Raw genomic sequence first — 7,207 nt, 5'->3', positions numbered from 1 at the left:
TTTCAGAGGTACTAAATGTATAACCAAGAAGAAGTTTAGTTACTGATTGAGTTTGTCAACATGACATATTCCAGGCTTGAAGAGGCTTCCCAAAACTGACCCAGATATCCTGACCATTACATATTTGTGTTTCATGCACAGGGCAATTGAGACATGTCTCCTACCTTCCAGGTATATTTTTATATTTATGTTTGACAGTAATGTTCCTCATCAGATTTGGCTCAAGAAGGGAATAACATAATCAGTTAGGTATAGAAATCTAACATGCCCTATAGGCAGTAGGAAGGAAAAGGGGAAAGAAAAGGGAGGGGGCTAATAGAAGGGAGGTGCGACTGAGGGAGGCGGTGGTCAAAAGCAAAATATTAGTGAAGAGGGAAAAGGGGAAAGAAAAGCATAAACGGGGGAAAGGATGAAGAGAAAGACACAGATAGTTATCATAATTGTGAATGTGATATATGAATGTAATGGAATACTATTGTGCTATAAGAAATGATGAACAGGCAGACTTCAAATAAACCTGGAAAAGACTTGTAGGGTTTGATGCTGAGTGAAGTGAGCAGAACCAGGAGAACGTTGTACACAGTAACAGCCATGTTGTGTGATGACTAATGTTGACAGACTTAGTCCTTCTCAGCAATGCAAGGATCTAAGACATCTCCAAAAGCCTCATAATGGAAAATGCTATCCACATCCAAAGAAAGAACTATGGAGTTTGAATGCAGATCGAAGCATACTATTTGCTATTTTTTTTCTTCTGTTGTGTTTTGTTTCCTCTTTCTGGTGGTTCCTCCTATTAGTTCTAATTCTTACTTACAACATCACTAATGTGAAAATATGTTTAATAAGAATATATATGTATAGCCTATGATAGATTGTGTGCCATCTTGGAGAGGGAGAGAGGGGGGAGAAAAATTTAAAACTCAAAAGCTTATGGAAGTGATTGTTGCTAAACCAAAATAAATTAATAAAAAAAAAATAAATTGGCAAAAAAAAAAGAAGAAAACCAGTGGAGCGCCATTGCTCAGCTTAGGGAAGGCACTCAACCAGAGGCTGCTGGCCTGTGAGATGATGCCTGGTCTTGACACTTGACCAATATGAAACTGACTGTGTCTCCACTGACAGGCAGGCTGGAATCTAGAGAGGCTGCGTGGGAATCCTAGGTGAAGACTGTTCCAGAAACCATTGACTTGGACATGAGAGTACTCACCTTGCAACACAGCCATGCACAAAATGATTGTCACAATTCCATAGTTTCTGCCACATGAAAAGTCAATGGTTTTTCAGTGCCACATGGGTAGAATCTTTGTTTCATTGCTAGAGCTTTTCAAGCCTCTAATAAATATTTTGGGGATTTGAAAAAAAAAAGTAATGCTCCCTAGAAGTTGATCATGGTTGACCAGATGACCCCAGTCTATAACCTGATTGCCTCTTGGTGTGGCTCAGAGATTCCCAGAGGTGGGGACCAAAGCCAGGAGCCACTCTCACCTCCAAAGTAGTGACCTGCACTGATGCCAGCAGTATTCAGCATCACTAACCACAGCCAAAGGGCTCCATGGTGCCCAGCCAGCATAAAGCTTTAGAGAAATAAAAAATAGGTTGTCAGGGAAAAATTAAGGGTGTCTAATTCAAATCAGGCTTTAAAAATATATTTGTATTTAGTAAGAGATAGCATTTTGTAGTAGAGAAAACACTAGAGATTGACCCAAAATTTATGTGGTTTCAATGCTGCTTCTGATATTTACAAACTGTATGACCCTGAATAAATCACTTAACCATACTGATTTTCATTTTCTTCATCTGTAAAAGGGGGATACTATTACCTGGAATGCCTACTTAACCAGGTAGCTTTGAAGGTCAAACAAGATAATGTTATGTTAAGGTCTATGTGAATATCAGCTCTTATTACTAACATTATTATTTGATATCTAAAAATCCAATGCTTAGAGAAATTAAAATAATAAAAGAGAGAGAGAATGTGCAGATCTCTTCTATATTAAAAATGATGGGGGGAAGAGCACCAATAGTCAACCTGTATCTGCCTGCTAGTATTAGTTCTGCCACTAACTATGTAAGTTTTCCAATTCTCTTGTATCAAGTCGGGAATAATGGTATTTACTCTACCTACCTCACAGGATTGTTATGTCTAATGAGATAATATATGTGCAAATCCTTTGAAAAGCATCACCCATTCTAGAAATGTAAAGTATTATTATGTATGGTAACTAACAGGTCTCTCACCCATCAGCTTGCTATTATTTGTTCCTTATAATAGATTCTCCTGATGGCTGCTCCCAAATTGAATTGAAGACTGTATCTTGAATAGAAACTACAAATTGTCATCAAGAGAAGTCAGCACAGATTATTAACTCCAGCAGATTTGGAGGAAGTACACAGTTAGGAAGAGCTTTGAGGTGGCAAAGAGAGCCTCAGTCATGAATACTAACAATCACAACCACTTACATGTATTTGTGAAGGACTTTAACAACCTTGTGAGGTAATTAGGCAATGCAAGTATTATTGTTGTTAAGTCGTTTTTCATTGTGTTCAATTCTCTGTGACTCCACATAGAGTTCTCTTGGCAAAGATCCTGGAGTGGTTTGCCATTTCCTTCTCCCACTCATTTTACAGATTAAGAACAGGGTTAAGTGACTTGTCCAGGGTCACACAGCTAGTAAGTGTGTGAAGCCGGATTTGAACTCATGAAGATGAGTCTTCCTGACTTCAGGCCCAGCACTCTACCCACTTCCCCACCTAGCATCCCTTAGTGCAAGTATTACTTCATTTTACAAATGAAGAAACTGAGACTCAAAGATCTAGGGAATGGGGCAGGCAGGATTCAGATCCAAGTCTTCTGTGTCTAGGTCTGAGGCTCTTGTTCCTAAACCATAATGGAGGTGGTTGGAGCTTTGAGCTGGCTTCAGAAATTGTGCAGAATGAACCAGAAAGAGAGTTATATTAAAACACAAATATTTAAAAAAATAAAATCCAACAATCCATAACACTGTATAATTTCAAAAATAATAGTGTCTAATTACATATTTGTGGTAATAAATTAGTAAATATACAATCTATGAACAAGAACTATTTTGATTCCCTTTAACATTTGGAAAAAATGGGACTCTCCAAAGTTGTAACTTCTCCAAGGTCATATTTTGTGTTAATGTGATCAAAACTTGTATTTCCTACGCATGATCATTCTTTCATTGAAGGAGTGTGTGTGGGGTGGGGGTGGGTATGGGTATGTAATCAATAAAAACAAAAATAAAAGTTGCCTTCTCCTTATGCTATCCACTATGGTTTTTAAAAATTCATTTGTTATGATATTTATTAAGTACCTATTAAGTCTAATACACTGTGCTAGAGGCTAAAAGATGTAAAAAGAGCAGTAAGCCAGTCCTTGCCCCCAAGGAGTTTACAATCTAAAAGGGGGAGCTAAGGCAATATGGAATTAACTACCCGATGTGAAAAGTAACCAAAAAAAGGTACAAAGGGCAGTAATCATTAGGTGTTGGGGACATTAGACCTGTGGCTTTCTAAATCGTAACCTGCTAATACAGGCCTCCCAGCGGTAGGCATTTGGGAAACAAAGAATCACTGGAGTTGTTATTGAACCTTTTTTTTTTCCCCTCTCAGCCAAATCATAAAGCACACAGTGTTGGCTCCTGAGCCAGCATGTCCAAGTAGAAAGAACACCAGGGGCACATTGTTGCCAAACCTGTACCTGGGGGTGGTGAATGAATTACTGAAGAACTAATAAGTCAGCGAATCAGGAAAAATGTCTCAAAGGAAAGAAGCCTTGAAAGGACTTGGGATTTTCAAGAGAAAGAGATGAGGTGGGAGAGCATTCCAGGCATGGGGAGAAGACTTTGGCATCTAAGGTGTGACCTTGGGCAGGGAGATGGAAGAAATATTGTCATGCATGAAAAATAGCAAGAAGCACATTTTGACTGTAGTCTAATGTACATGTGGGGGATTAATAGATAACCAGACTGGAAAGATAGGTTGGAGCCAGATTATAAAGGGGTTTGTTTGTTTGTTTATATTTTTGGTATTGCTATTTGGTACAGTTTTCAGGGAGGGCATAACACTGAACTTTCTTTCCTCTGAAAGTGTCCCAAATCAGAATTCCCTCTAAGCTGGTCTACTTAGTATGGGTGGGGCAGGAGTTCCACTTGGCATGATTCCTGATCCTATGCTGAGATTAGAGTGGTTAGGCTTGAAGTCCCTTCCAGCTAGAGGTTTGTATGATTTCTTTGTACTTCCACTCTTGTAATATGCAGAGGGTATAGAGGATGTCCACCCCAAGGAATTCTCTTGCATCCATCTCTTGGGAATATATAGAAATCACTGGCTGGTAGAGGATTCAGTGCTGCTCTTCTCAGACTCTCAGTGGAGCTATCTACCAGTTTTTTTTCTATGTGCAAAACCAGGGAGAACTTAGATTCTCTGGCACTCAGGAGCAATCGAGAATAATAAAAATAGCAATAACCACTTATTCACAGCATTTTGGACCATCCACCAATTTGAAGTAATTATAAGACATCAGTAATAGGGTTGTAATTGTTTAGTTAAAATTCCCGAATAGCATTAAGCATAGTTATCCATTATAGCTTAGCAGTACATCAGTCATGCGAAAACTGCTCATCCACATGCCACATGCCAGGAGGATCAAAGAACTATGTTCTCCCTTTTGTCTCCTTCAGAGTCTCAAAGCTTAGATGTATTATAGCCCTATTATAACCCTAGTCATTGTTATGAACTTCAGAGTACTGAATTGTAACTTCTTTTCTAAACACCGAAAGGGTTTACAACAGTAATTAATATGTAAGATTTCTTACTTCAGATTTCTTTTTAAAATTATTTTCTGAACTCATTGGCAGTGAAGAATACTTCACTCCTCTCAGCAGAATGGTGGAGAGTTATAGCAGAGGAATGAGGCATACATTGCCAAATATGGCAAAAGTGTTAGTTTTGTTTCTTTCCAATAAAGGAGGGTTCTGATGAGAAGAGACTGTTATTGGGAAATGAAAGTGATTTTTTTAAGCATCAAAATGATTTAAATGTTCTTCAGTAAATTGGTAAAAATATTTACCAAAATTTACCAAAAAAAATTTATTTTTGCCTCAGTGCCCATATAAAACATATAAAACAATGACCCTCTCTAGGGGCAGCTAGGTGGCACAGTGGATAGAGCACCGGCCCTGGAGTCAGGAAGATCTGAGTTCAAATCCATCCTCAGACACTTGACACTTACTAGCTGTGTGACCTTGGGCAACTCACTTAACCCCAACTGCTTTACCAAGAAAAAAAAAAGTTAAAAAAAAACAATGACCCTCTCAAAAACAGTAGCCACTTCTTATGGAATATGCCATCTTGGCACGAACAGTGTTCACATGAAAGAGCTTCGTCTTAAGAGGACCAAGACTTGGTACCTTTTTTACTTAGAAGACAGTAGGGGGTAGATAACATTGGGGTATGACCAAAATGTGTTGCCTTAAGAGGGCTCCTTATCTATCACCCCCACACCCACCCTGAGGCTCTTGATTCAGCATCAAGTTCAGTGGATAACCTGCTGTCCATGACAGACTTTGTCTTGGGTGACTGATTGTGAGGTTGGGCCAAGAAGAAATCTGTTAGCCATCACCATCCATTCATATTTTTTGTGTTAAGAGAGGCTGTGCCAAGTTATCAGATGTTCAAGTTTAGAATTCACTTCCTGTCATTACCGAACAATTCAGTGTCTGGAATAACAATATGTAGCAGAAGCTTCTCTGCAAGTTAATGAATAATTTTTCTTTGTACTCTGGCCTCTGATTTCAATGCATTTGTCACAGCCGTATGCCTTTAGTAATTACTCTTTAGGCATCTTCTAAAATGCTTCTAGGTTTTTTTAAAAAGCATTTTTTTACTGCTTGTTTTTACTTTCTATTGTTTGGTTTTTCCTTTCTTATTCATCAACTATGTTCTCCCTCCCACTGTAACCCTGCAGGAATCTCTAATGTAATAAAAAGGATTATGACGCTTTCTTGTTTACTTTGTTTAGCACCCAGGAGAGGGTCTTGCACATAGTAAGTGCATAATAAATGTTTGTGAAATTGTAGGCTGTTACTATGCCTAATAAAAGGAAAATGAATCAGGTCTCTCTATCACACATGCAAAATATATATATACACATACATATATAGCATGCATGCATGTTGCATGCATGCATGCATACATACACAATTCAATATATGAGGTCCCTTCCAGATCTAACCTCCCCGATTTTTTAGTATTAGATTCTTGACGTAAATAAACTAGAGTCACATTCCTGTTGCCCCATTTTGTTATTTTATAAGAATCGCTTAACTTCGAGCTTTCAAGAGGCTATTTTTAATCAACAGCCCAACATATTTTTGTTATCTTCAGAGGCATGCCGATAAATGTTTAACAACTGGCTTGCTAAAAAAAAGTATTCCTGGCACAGTTTTCAGTTAAGTTTGAATTATTGACATTTTCTCCATCACTTTCTTAAGTTTATACTATTAATAAAACAATAAAAAGCCTTGATTTGTAGGATTTCACTGATTTCCAGTGTAAATGTTCACACTGAAAATTTAATAATCAGTTTAGCTGTATGAACTGGCACCAACACAGCTCTGGCTTGTTCTGAAGTAAGTTTATTTCTGACCAGTAACCAGAGTAGCCTTATGTCTGTCAATTAAGGCATAGGCATAAATCCAGGGGAAATGGGCAGCTATCTCTGCTTTGAGGAGGACTACTTTCCCAATAGTATAGTATCTTTCCTGCCACAATGTCTGAAGTTCTATGTTTAAGGTTCCTGCTTAAGGGCCATGTTAATGGTGCACATTTTAACTGGATTGAAATATGCTGTGTAAGAAGGTTCAGCAACCCAGAGATTTAGTTTCTCTCTAGACTGTGACTTTGGGAAAGTCATTTGATCGGTCTGAGCTTCACAGGTAGAATGAGGGGGATGGACAATATGATCTCTAAAATCTCTGTGCTCATGGGTCTTTGTTGCCAATCTAATTACAGATGGACAAAGGAAGACAAGATATAACCTCTAAATACAGAAAAGTGAAGCCTAACCATATTTTTTGAAATATACATGGTGGCCCAAATGATCTTCATGTTCTTCTAACTCTATGTCAATTAATCAGCAAGTATTTATTAAGCACCTAATACGAATGAGGAGGCAGCATGATAT

The sequence above is a fragment of the Phascolarctos cinereus genome, unplaced genomic scaffold, assembly GCF_003287225.1.
Source record: "Phascolarctos cinereus isolate Bilbo 61053 unplaced genomic scaffold, phaCin_HiC Scaffold_9;HRSCAF=440, whole genome shotgun sequence".
Lineage (NCBI taxonomy): Eukaryota > Metazoa > Chordata > Mammalia > Diprotodontia > Phascolarctidae > Phascolarctos > Phascolarctos cinereus.
The sequence above is the reverse complement of the archived record's forward strand: the minus strand, read 5'-3'. Positions refer to the sequence as shown.